At 38.9% G+C, this 13,607-nt stretch overlaps 1 protein-coding gene across 6 annotated transcripts in view; it reads right to left on the bottom strand.

Moving 5' to 3' along the window:
- Positions 1-13,607, bottom strand: part of SEMA4D (semaphorin 4D) — a 90,542-nt gene that overhangs the window by 31,694 nt on the left and 45,241 nt on the right. Inside the window, exon 1 of one of the 6 annotated variants that reach the window (XM_018920947.3) lies at positions 2,140-2,181. The exons of the other annotated variants lie outside the window; for them this stretch is intronic. The gene's annotated coding sequence lies outside the window, so the exon portion shown is untranslated. Of the gene's footprint in view, positions 1-2,139; positions 2,182-13,607 lie in introns of those variants that run through there. 6 annotated transcript variants of the gene reach the window in all.

The raw sequence follows: 13,607 nt of genomic DNA, 5'->3' as shown, positions 1-13,607 counted from the left end.
CATCTTAATTTCACAGACCCATTTAACTGCCTATCAACACCAGTATACTTTTACTAAACATTACAGGAAAAATAAGTTTGTGAGCTTTAACCTGAAGCAGAGGCCCATGTTAAACCTTGTTCTGAAACAATGAAGTGAAAAAAGCCCTGCTGGATCTCAAAAAGACATCTCTATCACACCCAAACTCTGCTGGGATCCTCAGGTTTAATTTCTGTCACCTCGGCACTCCTCAGATATCATAAGCATCTTCAAAAAACCCAGAAAAAATATAGAGAATAAACTGGTGGCAGAGAGCTACAAATGCCTTCTGTATCCCAATGACAAAATAAGAATATCAAGGTTGGGCCAGCTACTGCCATGATAAGAGTTTCTCCATTTTTAAGTATATTGCGAGAAACTGTTGTTAAGCAACTTAACCTCTATAAAACTGAATGGGAGCTTTCATGATAGTATCTAGGAGAGGATTTGAGTGGGTTTCAGAATTTCAGCTTTCTTCCAGCTACAATACTGTACAAATATCAACACAAGAGTATTTTTATAAAAAACATGGTAGTGGTTCTGAACCAAATTCCAGTAAAGGCAGAGAACACCAACACAACTGTGTGAGGGCAACAGCCACAGCACAAATGCATAAAGAAAGTAACAAGTATCAGCACCCTCACTTGAGACTAATCTTTTTAAGGCACCATTTCAGGGGTATGAAAAATCTTTATGTATTCACACAGCCCTCACTGAGGAAACAAAAAATTCAGAAGGGACACAACAATATTCTGGTGAATATACAAGTCTTTGGAGAGCAGAAATCACTGTAACCACCTCCACAATCAAAAATTTTTCTACTTCAAGAAGTTCAATATAAAGGAGACAATTACTACTACTCTTGTCATAAAATCCCATGTAATCCATGTCTTCTCCTTCTATCAGAAAAGGAGCAATCGTGGAAATTATTTGCTGGTTAAAAAACCTGAACAAGAAGAAACAGCAGATAAGCCTCTAAATCTTATTCTTGCTATTCAATGAAAAGTAAAAGAAAATGGAAGTCTACATTCTGCCTGCAATTTTCATTATGGTTCTTTATTAGATGTCTTTAAGGTCCCTAAAGGAAAATCAAGAGCTAAAAAACCCCCAAAGACCCACAAAAACACATCTTACCCAAAAGACTATCAGTTGCCAATTATGGGGAAACATCTTCTAATATTAATAAGAGAAGTTACTTATTTCCATATTCATTCTGACAACATGCCAACCCAGGAAAGCTAAAACAAAGATCAACATGCTCTATTATACCACTTGCTTTCATAAAAGCTTAGATCAAATAAGCAAATTTTCTCACTTTCAGAGAACTTTTGTTCCTTTTCAACTATGTAATACTACAGTATTTCCTGGTTTTACTTTTCTGCATAAACAGAAAAGTCATAAATGCAGTCATAAACTGCATCAGTTGTGTTGACAGGTTTAATAGTTATCTGAACATAGATTACAAAAAACCTACATTTCAGTGTTTCATACTTAAGTATTTTTCAATGCTGTCCTGGTATTTTTCTTTCTTGCCTTGAGAAATACACAGCCCTCCCCCACCTCCCCCCAAAAAAACCCCACAAGGAAAAGACATGAAGAATTGTTCACATTCTTTAAAAATTACTATTTTACTATCTTGATAGTGTAGAAAAACCCAGTTCAGTATCAGATTCTAGTTTTTCAGGCTTTCAAGCGAGTTTTTAACAAAATACACCAGTTACTGACAGGTTCCAGATTCTGAAGTTTCTTGACTCTCAGAACAGGCAAATATAACAACTACCTTTTCCACACAGATGCAGTTTTCACTATCAAAGTATCTCTGGGCCAGCTTGCCCACTGAGAACACTCAACTTGTTTGGCTGTACATATTCCTACACATTGTCAACACCTTGTGCTACTCAGGGAATGCAAAACCAGCCTTAAACTAGCTTTAAAAGCACGTTCAAGACACTGCCTTCGTTTTTCTTTTTCAATTCCCTAAAGTTATTTGGCATTAAGTGCCACAGAAGGAAAAAGAGGAGCAATTTTCACATCAACATATAAAATTACAAACCAGTACTTCTTCAACTGCACAGCAAAACATTCTGCACCCTGAAGAGGAAGAGCCTTGGAAGAAGTTACCTGTCCGTCCTGAGAAAAAGCTTCTGCGCTGGAAGAAACAGGCAACTTCAATTCAAGGAGCCAGAGTCAGCTCCCTGCTTTTGTAAGACCTAGCACAGCCTCCCTGAGGGAGTTGCACAAGGTTGCTGAAGTAGGGAATTTGAACCAAGTTATTCAAAACAGTGGAGAAGTAATGAAAACAAAACTTAGAATGTCTTTGGCTATATAAAAATCAGAAATTGAACCTTGCAGCGGTATTTACTATTAAAAAAATCCCAATTAAAATTCACAGGTGGAATGCACCCATTTTTTGTAAAACCAAAACAAAACTGTTTGTGTCAAAAAAAAAAAAACCCTAAAAAGCTATAAAAAGGGATTTCCTCAAGCATTACAAGTTATGCAAGGACATCTCTGACTTATGAACAAGTAAAATTTGTTCTAGTTCTGAGTGTCTTTATCTCACTATAATGCACCACACCTGCTTTACCACACATGCCACTTTAAAACTATCTTACTCTCATGTTCAATTGTACAAATCATAAAGAGAATGTCACTAGAACTGGTTAGGACAACACTTCACAGCATGACAAAAACACACCCATTCAATGTAGCAAGACAACCAGAACGGACCACAAGAAATTCATACATTCCCAGCTACAGCTGGAACAAAGAATTACAACAACAAAATGCTGAACAGGTCTGCGATAATAATTCTGAGTTCTCAGTTTTGGATGCAGCGAGGTCATGAAAGCATTACCACTTGCAAATGCTTTACCTGTCCCTCTACATAGCCGCTTCTACTGCCAACCACACAAATCCAGCTTTGTATTTTGCATGAATCATGCTGCCTGAACAGTAAAATCTGCGCAATTTTCCCTCTATCTGGCATTACACACGTTGAAGGTTATAAGACCGTGTTACATTTAGTGCAATACAACAGAGGGTGGTGCAGTAAAACCCTTTTTTCAAAAAGCTTTTTCCTCAATTAATTGTATTTCTATGGCAGTTAGCTGAAGATTCGCCATCAGAAGCTGTCAATTCTCTTTCCAACACTCCTGAAGCCAGTGCCTCTATGCATGCGCTGTTTGTTTGGGAAGCTGCTTTTCAGCAGCAAGTTTCACCACTCAGGTTTCTGTATGACAAAAGACAGGGATATTAAGATTTACACAGAGCTTCAATTCCTTTTTTCCTGTCACCTATTCATGCAATAAAGTCACATAGGGAATCCTCTCAAAGCAAATGCAGTCTTGGCTTTTAAACTTATTTCCACTGAAAATCTGATACAGAATAAAGAATTAACAACAACAGCATACTATAAAACTGGTAATTTCCCTCAGGTCTGCTTACCCTTGCACCAATGAAAATAACAGGAACATCTTATTTTTACTTTCCATAAATACTCTTTGATACCTGACTTTCAGACAACAAATGTGAAGCTCTATTTTCAGACACGACAGCAACAGCATAAAAAAGCAATGCAGTTTTTCAAGTTTCATTGCACTGACACAAGTGGAGTCTGACATTCTCAGCCCTCACACCTGGTTTACCACCAGGTAACAATTTTTTTCCTCTTTCTCCTGCAGTATTCCACTTGCAGGATGAGATAATTCACTTTTTTAGTACATTTAGGCTATATAGGTCCTAGACACCGGATGATGCATTACATGTACACCTGAGTTTTAAGACACTTATCATAACTTCACCAATGTGCCAGGGTGAACTGCTTAAAACAATTGTCCCCTGGATCCCCGAAATGAGGCTGGGAAAACAAGCAAGATAACTGCTCTTCTTCCTTACAGTTGCAAGGCATCCAGCCTACTTACTTAAGCCATCCTGCCCCTGCCTGCTTCTGTCTCCTCTGGTCTCTATCCATAACTCCCCATCCAGATCTACACCAGTGTGCACCTAATCAGGGAGGTCAACTGATCAACTTCCACAGGCTGAAAATATGCTTTGGGGAGGGGCTAGATCATGGGAGTTTAAATCCATGCATAGTGTCCCTTTCAGCAGCCATGCTAGCTTCTGGCAGACTGAAATACAAGTGCAACACTATGGGAAAAGTCTAGGCCTTCCTTGGGTAGAGGGGAAAAAAAAAATGGGAGTGCCAAGTAAGACTCACTCCAAGTCCTCCTTGCCTGATCTCAGGCAAAATAAGAAAAAATGAGGAAGAGATGAGAGATCCTGGTCCACGAAAGAAAACCCTGAAGGTCTGAGGGCTGTGTATGACTAGGCCTGTGACAGACATAATGTGGCTCTCTCCCCTCAGATGCTGTACAGCACCCACTAGGTATGGAGCTTCCTGCAGGACTGCCTGCTGAAAAAGATGTTGAGAAGACAGAAGTCTACACAAGGGCAACACCACTTCCCCAAGAGTAAACACTGCTCTTCTGCTGCAACATCATTATGAAAACAACTTACTTTATTCTGCCAGTGATAAGCAGCTACAATTCCCTCTCATCACCTTAAACCCTTGCCACAAGCGTGTTACCATTACATTTGCTAGCATATTCAAGAAATTCCACTGTCCCTAAGGACTGGCAATGATCACATCCCATGGCACAACCACATGTCCCAGCCAACCTCACTCAAAACATGACACATGATGTCTAGGGTCAAAATTCAGAATTCACCACACACTGCAAGGATCATTTAAAATAGCTGAGATCATCTCCAACAGCAAAGTGCAACTCACGTTTTCCTACCAAGCAAGAAATACACTAAAATAGCCTTGAAATTTAAGAAATCATCATCTCACTCTAACAGATATAGCTAATGCAAACAGCTTCAGTGGCAAGCATTTTTAAAAAGGTGTGGGATTTTGCTGTGTTTAAGATTTGGCTAGGTCAGAAATGAACTATCCTTTTTCACTACATTAAAAACTCTACATCAACCCTCTCAATTTTTATGCTGAGAAGTAACAAAACCATACTTCTGAAATACGCTGCTAATGCTTTCCACCAACAGCACAGACACGGATTTTACAAATCATCCTCAAATTATTTTACCATTGCTCATTAATAACTTTTGCTGTTTTTTAAACTATGTACAGCCAGGGAGTCTGCACTCTTCTGCAAGATATACAAAGAAATTATAGATACCAGCAAATAAAAAATGTTTGCACAGAACTTGTTAAACATAAGCAGAACTCAGTCAGCAACAACTCAGCAATGACTGACTCAGGAGTTTGAAAAAAAAAAAAACAAAAACCAAACAACCCAAAACACTCTGACTTTGGGATATCTTCCACAAATGCAATGATTAATCATGTGCTGTTACATCTATTCTATGGGGTTATACAGCATTGATCATAACTTTTCCTGCCTCAATACAACCCTTGTGCTGATATTAATAATGCAAAGGTCACTTTGACCTTTACCTAGTAACTGGGTTTCAGTCTGTGCCCATAGTACTGCTTTCTGTACATCTAAAAACGCAGGTGCAGATCTTTCAGTACAAGTGCTTCAGGTTTCACATCAAATTATGTGTGAGCATGTCAGGAACAGGATTAATACAAGCTTTGCTCACAGAACATTCTCATGAGCATTATTGGGATTTTAACTCCTGCAAAGCCTAAATGAGCTTTTTCTTATGCCAAATGAAATGCTGCAGAGTCATTATAACACTCAATTAACTTGGAAAACTTTGTTTGCACTATCATTATAGATGTTTTAACAAGAAAGATAGGAGATATGCACACCACAGAGGTTCTGCCTCAAACTCTGCTGATTAAACAGATAATTACTATGAGTTTCTAGCCGTTGAAAGCTAAATATGAGGGTTTTTAATATTACAGAAAAGCAGAACTGGAAAATTACACAAAGGCATTAGAGGCAAGATGAGATTTATGTGCTTCCTACAAGGTTTAGGGCTCAACAAAGAAACAAAGCTTTCCTTGGCAATGCTGACCTCCAAATGCCACAGCAACCACCATTCATGTCTTATCTCAAACCAGAGATTCCCACCCCAGAATACTTACAGCTTTCACATTTCAAATGTCAGAGTTGAAAAACTAGGTTAAGCTGAGCCAAATGCAACACTTAATCCCAAACAAGAGAGATATGTCAGAGAATTCAATGGCAATTAATGTTACTTGTGAACCAGATTCTGCAGAGGTGCTCCAGCCATTAGCTGCCTCCCTGTATCCCTTTATAACTTTCTGAGATCATCAGACACTGGTAACACGTTACCAGAAAACATGCAAAGAACATCCTTAAGACTGCTATTTCCCTTTCCCTTGGTGCAAAACCCAGAACAAGTAGAGACAGGACTTGAAAGGACATCTTCACTGTCTATATTCCAAGCGTCATTCTACACCACAAAATACCCTTCTCTTCTGAAGCACGCTTAATAAAGCAAGAAACTAACAAAAGCCCCAATACAGCCTATAAAACAAATAGGCCCTTTTTACAAAGGAAAACAAGTATCACCCTTCTACATTAATTCAACTCAATTAAACTTTAACCTTGAAAGTTCTTTGTAAATGTACTAATTTTCTAAATTTATATTTCGACTGCTATGCAGTTTATTTGCTAAAAATCTGGTCATTTGTTTTGGTTTTTATTTTTGTTTGATAAAGGCAGACTTAATACACTACACAAATGAATGACTCTTACTAAAGGATTATTTTCGTTCTCACTCTCCCTTGACACTTTCCCCAATTTTCTCTAATTGGAATATTAAGCTATTGCAAGAATTTATAACAAAAAAAAATCCAAAACGATGTCCCATTATTAAAATGTGAACACCACAATGTTATTTGTGGAGCAACTTCTGATATACAGTTTTCTTCCCAGAAAATTATTATCTAGCCTTCTTTGAATCCAGAAATTTTATCATTTTTTTTATAATAAATTGAAAACCACTAATCTTCAAGTTTCCTATAGGATGTGTAGACTTGCACTGAGAATTTAAATCTACTAACAATCAGCTTGCTTTTCTTAAGTAGCTTTTGCAGATCTATTAGAAGTCATCCAAGGTAACCATGAATATACACACTACAAACCGAAATCAGTACTCCAGATTAGCATCCATGTATTAGCTGCTTTGCTACCGCTCCTTGACAATTTAAGACAGAATGACAGATCTCATTATTTTTGTTGCTAAGAATCCTGTCTCCTGCTGGACTGTTTGCTAGCAAGCTTCATTTAAGCTTCCTTATTCGTACAGGCTGCAGACATATTTCTGCTTGGCAAAACACTGTCTTGAACAACAGATTTGTTGTTCAGTGACACATGAGAAACTGCACTACAGTTGGCATGCAACGGTCTAAGTTGCTCACCAGCAAGGTCAGCCAACTGCACACCTTAAGGCACAACACAAGCTGCTCCTTATTGATTACAAAATTTCCCTGATCTCTCTCTGAGGAAGTCTAAAACTAGTAGTCATTCTGCAGAAAAAATATAGCTACAGGAGTATCTATGCTCAAACAGCTTCTCTATATTTCTAACACAATGGGCATTATGCACTTTATCATTAGCTCTTTTGAGCCATGGCACTTCAAAAGTATCTGAATAAGTTAAAGTTTTTGAAATCTAATATGCTCTGAAAGGCTGGTGGCATATCCAATGCTTTAGTGACAGAAAATTGTGATGCAATTTCACAACAGTTGACCCCTCCCTCAAGACTGCAAGCAAAATACTTGTCATGCTGTGTTGCCTTAGGTGATGTTAAATGGCATCACCCCTCAAGAGGAAAAAAAAATCATTGGTTACTTACCTTTCTGTTAGAATGAAACAAAAAATTTAAAATGTTAATATTTGAAAGTACTGCTCAAAATCAACCTTCACCAAGGCAATGATGAACTTATGACAAGCTAAAGAATTAGGTTTATTTCATATATGTTTCAGCAGTGATATAAAGGTTCCACCATGATGACATTCACCTAAGTTTTCCAAACTATTCATGATGCACAGGGAACCAAAGATGCTTCTCCCACTGCTTCTCAGACTATGAAAACTGGTTGCTTCATTCTACCTACTACAGGATTTTTTGCAAGACTTCCTACAGGAGTCCTTCCTGTGTAACAAGAGAGGCTTCACAGGACACTTTCCAAAAATACATGTCCTGAAAACAATCTGGTCAGGTCCTGACCAAGAGGAGATGCTGATTAGCAATTGCTCAGACCACTCCATGAGTGATGAGTCTTTTTCCATCTGAGGCTCAGAACTTGTCAATGGCATCTATCTTCTCTCCAGTGCTCTCGTACATTTTCCAGCTCTCAGAGACATGCATTATGTTCAAGCTTCTCTGATACGTGATAGTGCAGTTGCCAGATCCATGTCTGAGAAAGAGTGCAAGAGCCTGGGATCAACTGCTTCACCTCCAAAGGACATGGTAACTGCAAAAACACAAGGTGACCATGCCTGGGAAAACAGTTACTGAGCAGAGCACTCCACCTGTGGCACACAGAGGCTGCTGGTGAAAGCCTGGTTCAGGAAGCCTACTGAAACATCACAATAGACTCCATGAAAGCCTCTTCTTGGTAGGGCACTTGAACAACAGCTCAAAAAAGCCAAACTGTACTAATCAGAAAGACCTGAAGACCTCAGCAACTCCAAAAGAAAGAAGGTGAGAAGCCTGCCTTGTGAGGATTTCCACGTGGCTTGTAAAAGTTACAACTTTGGCAATTCAGTGAAAGTTTGCACTACTTTCAGCTTACACATCTTAATGCTTATGTCACTTGCCAATTAGTTCTCTCTTACTAAGCCACTTCATAAGGCTTCAGGGAGAAAACAAGTTTAATAAACATTATTTATCTGTCCCTTTAACAGTCTGAGGAGCTGGCAGCGTAGCTTGCTTGTAAGCACCTCCCATCACTTTCCATCCTCCTCTGTGAGTATCTCCCAGCCACTCACCACACTCCTTCACAGCTACCTTCACAACTAGCAGAGGTATCTCATTCTAGCAGCCACTGCTTTGCCACCACAGGACTCTTCCAACTGCACAGAAGCATGTACAATGGCCACAGGGGTAGTACAACCACACTTTCAGTACTTACACACAAGCTTAGAAAACACCTATCAGCTGAGACAATCTCACGCATACGAATGCAGACAGATATGAAAAAGTGCCTATTCTCTCAGGAGCACTCTATCTGGTCTTCTAGCAGCCATACCCTGTGCCCTAAACAAAGCCCTCTCCATGAGCTGGTGCTAAGCGAGTAGTGTGAATGCAAGCAAAGACCCCGTGCCAGACCCTGTACTCTCTTCCCATGCTGCCAGAAGAGGCATGGGTTAGGTGGACTTCTCTCTCCCAATGCTATGCAGGGTCCTATTTCATAGTTTTGACTTCAGGAGGATTGATAAATTTTCAGACCAACAAGCATTTCTCAAGACCAAGAAGCACTCTCTCAGACAGCAAAGCACAAAACCTGTTCTGGGGATATCAAAGATGCATGATTTCAAGGAATAAATGTGCCATCATTTGGATTGCCTCAGTGAGACTAAATAACCTAGAGCAGAATGGTATTTTTCAGGTGAAATCTCATCCAGTAAAAGTGTGTAGACCTCCAGTCCTTGTCCTCTCATCTTGAAATTGAGACAAACAAGATTACAAGACCTTAAAGTGATCTATTAAAGACGATAAAGCAAACACTTCAGTGTGTTACTGCAGCACACTGAAGACTTCACAAAAACATAAAAACCATTTCTCAAAGGAAGAGGTCTTCATAGGAGCAAAGCTATGGAGGAACATGGAATTGTTTCTGCTGCTAGCTTGCCAAATTTAAACAGAAAACAACAAATAAAAATGCTTAGAGAATATAAACTATGACCAAATCCCATTCCAATACTGTCAGCTGTTCAGTCCAAAAGATTAAACTCTATTGGATTAGAAAGGATGACATGTCACCTTCACAAGCCTGTCTGTGATAATTTTATCCATAAGACCGCAGAAGGCTGACCACCAGTAGGGGAAGGATAAGGCAAGTCTACAGGCCTGAAAGTCAACTTACTAGTCCACTCTGAAAACAATACTATAGTCAGGCCAGGGTTTACACAGCATTCAGACTCTTAAATCTACACAGTGAATGCTGCCCATCAACAGGACTTGAGGAAGCTAGTGTAATAATGACTCAGTTTTTTGTACCTGAAACAGAAACAATCTCCGATTAGCAGGATTTGCATTAAGCACTAAAGAGAACAATACAAGAACAGAACAGGCACAGCTTGTTTGGGCAAATAACATACCACCTAGTACAGTGGAGGTAAAAAGTAAAAATAAAAATCAAATTCAAAAATCAGCTGTTCAGAATAAGGGGGAATAAGATGAAGAATAAATTTTTTAACCAGGACACTCTAAAGTCCCATCATCATAAAGATCTCACTCAAGTGAAGCAGCACCAGCAGCACAAGAGGTTAAGGAGGGAGCAAAAGGACCTAGAAGAGGAAACTGCAGTCACTCAATTAAGCACAACCTAAAGCCACGACTTAAGGCTGTATCCTTGGAGTACTGGCCTTCCTCCCATCCTGCTCCTGGGCCACTTTCTGCAGCAGCTCAGAGTAGTGTAAAGCTACCTATGAGCTACAGCACTGACAACCAGGTAAAAGCTGCAGGAGTGAATATGGGAACACTAGATTCATTTTCCTCTGTCGCATATTAGGAAAAATCTGGAAACAAAGCAGACTACAACTAAGAATTATTTGCACACCAGTCTTAGCAGCGTTTTATCTTCTTAAAATATGGATGGATCATTATTACATCTCCAGCTTCAAGGAAGCTGAAAATCTACTCCACCAGCAAAGAAAAACACTACCAAACCAGAAAAAAATGTTTTGAGATCTTATTATTTGGTTCAAACCAAGGCTGACCAGACACAAGAGGCATCTGATCTGCAAAATGTCTAAAGACATTCTTTCTTTTGCTTCTGCTTACAAAGGGTCTGTGGCTGACAGAAGCTAAACAAAGCAAGAGCAAAAGGAGAGAATTTCCATGGGTCGAAAGATTAAACCTAGACTGCAAAGTGGCAATCATTTTGGCCTTTATGAGGAAAAGGCCATGGTTAGAACAAGCTGAGTGAATTTAGTTAAATCATAACCACATTAAGCCATTCATCTCTGTGCAGAACATCCCAGGCTTTGCAGCTAACATTTCTCTATGTGAATGGGTAGAAACATTTGCTCACATAAGCTGGTTAAATGTGATTCAGCCCAGATGTCCAAATGGCTTAGCAGTCTTTGTTTGCAAAACATCAATAAAGAACGACAGACACAAATATAGGACTGAGTTCCAGTCCAAAGGACGTGCAAGGCCTGGCGTTTAATAAGACTACTTTTCATAGCATATACTGCTAACACTCAGTGATGTACCAAAACAATGGTTATAAAACATTCAGTTTTTGTTCAAATGAAAGGTGAAAATGGGTGGAATCTATTATCTAAAACACCTGCCCATTAGGGTCCCAACCTTATGAAGCAGTGCTGCATCTGTCAGCAACAAAGAGGTGGAGAGGAAAAAAGAGGTAAGAAAAATGCTGCCAGTCTCGGTGAATACTTGATACACCATGGGGTGGGGTGAACTGCTCCACTTACAGCCATGACTGCTTTCATAAACATGTACCAGGATAAGTCTAAAAGCTTCATCTTACGGACAGTGGCTTATGAGATAGCTGGGGCCAGAACTGCATTTACTGTGGATCTGCTCATATACTTCTATCACAATAGTGGCACTGTCAAGTTCTCTTAGTACCACATACAGTTCTGGAAAACCCACAGATAAAGGTATCATAGACATACAAAGCTTAACAGGAGAATCCAGGGTGCGAAAAACACAGGGAGAAACTTCAAACAAGGGCAGTAACATGCCAGTAATTCATCCTCCCAAATTCAAGGTCATTTTCTACTCTCATGGCGGAATGTATTGATTCTAATTAAGCACAAAATTTCCTCCAGCAATATGATGTCTGGCTCAGCCGGTTTCCATGATGCATGTGTACATTAAAAATTTAGTCTTAAAAAAGCAACCTGGCTAAAAACTATGGTCTTGATCTATTATGCAAATATGTGTAAACATTCACAACAAACTTCAACACAACTACTACTCTGAGTTATTTGGTTCAGTATGGGGAAACAAATCAGTACACAAGTACCTTGACAAATAAAGGCATTCCTCTGACTCAATCATAAACAACAAATTAATCCCAACACTACTGTCCCAGATTATCTGCTAGACGCACTTTAACACAGCCGAAAACAACAAAGAAGCTGGTTTAGAGGCCTTGTTTTATATTCCCCAGAATATACTGTATACCAACAGACAAGCCTTAACACGCAAGTTCAGAACTATCAGCAGCAGACGCACCAATCCTCCTCCACTACTTAAAAACAGGTTAATATCCAATTTGTAACAAAGAGGCATTTCACAGGCAAAAGAATGGGTATGCTGCAAACAGTATCAATAAAGTTAGCATTATAGCTGTCTTCCCAGATACCAGGTTTATTGCCTTCAAATTTAATTTTAAAGACAACAAATTAAAGAAAACACTCAACTCTTAAAGGATTCAACAGCCCTTCAAACTCTCCTCCTTAAAGCTATCTTTGAAGCTCAACAGACATTCTGCTTGTAGGAGGGTATTCAGGTATTATGACTTGAGAGTATTTGCCTTGACCCAGACTTCAGAAGTTCTTTTTTAACACTGGGACAAGAAGGATTGGGAGAAAATTGAGCATCAAGTACCTAACTGCAGCTTAGGTGCAAGCAAAGCAAAAATTTGCTCACACTGCACACACACAAAACTTTGATCAATACAAGAACACTGAAACCCTGAGCAACTATGCTCTTGGTACACTTCTGCCAGAAGTTTTTTATATTCTAAAAAAAGAAAATTACCTTTCAGGTATCACTCTTCTTCAAAAGCCATATATAACTCAATTTTGTTATATTTAGTTATAAATGTAGTTTTCCACTGTGGTCTCCAGAAGGAAGTAAAAAAAAGAGCAAACCAAAGGATATTGTGACAAATAACAGAATTCTGGGGTCAAGGAGCAAAAAAAAAAAAAAAAATCAATTAGCAGAGAAACATGCACAGAAAGTTTACTGATGAAACGTTCAGTCTTTTGTTCTAATTCATACCTATCATTTCACAGAACAGAGGCACCATTTTCCTGCATCTATATTTTGAATGTACATGGAGCAATTGTTTTACACAGAGTTGTACAAATATTCTACCTGCCACACATTTAGAATGGCAATGTACAAGCAGTTGCTCTAGCCAATTTTGTTCCAAAAGCAGCAACTATTTTCCTTGCCTAAAAAGAATTTAATGAAGCCATCTGCTCACAGTTCAGTCTCTTCTAAAAACATCCTGCATTCTTCATGCTCTCTTTTACAGTTCAAAGTCTGGCTAGCATCCCAAGGCTACAACCTTTGCAAAAAGCATACAAAAATTCTTGAAAATATTTTGTTCATATTTATACTGTAATACTTCAGTATCTGCATATATCATATGCAGATAGCATGTTACTGACAATATTTTTGGGAATACTTGTATTTTG

The sequence above is a fragment of the Serinus canaria genome, chromosome Z (genome assembly GCF_022539315.1).
Source record: "Serinus canaria isolate serCan28SL12 chromosome Z, serCan2020, whole genome shotgun sequence".
Taxonomy (NCBI): domain Eukaryota; kingdom Metazoa; phylum Chordata; class Aves; order Passeriformes; family Fringillidae; genus Serinus; species Serinus canaria.
This window is presented reverse-complemented; position numbering and strand designations above follow the sequence as displayed.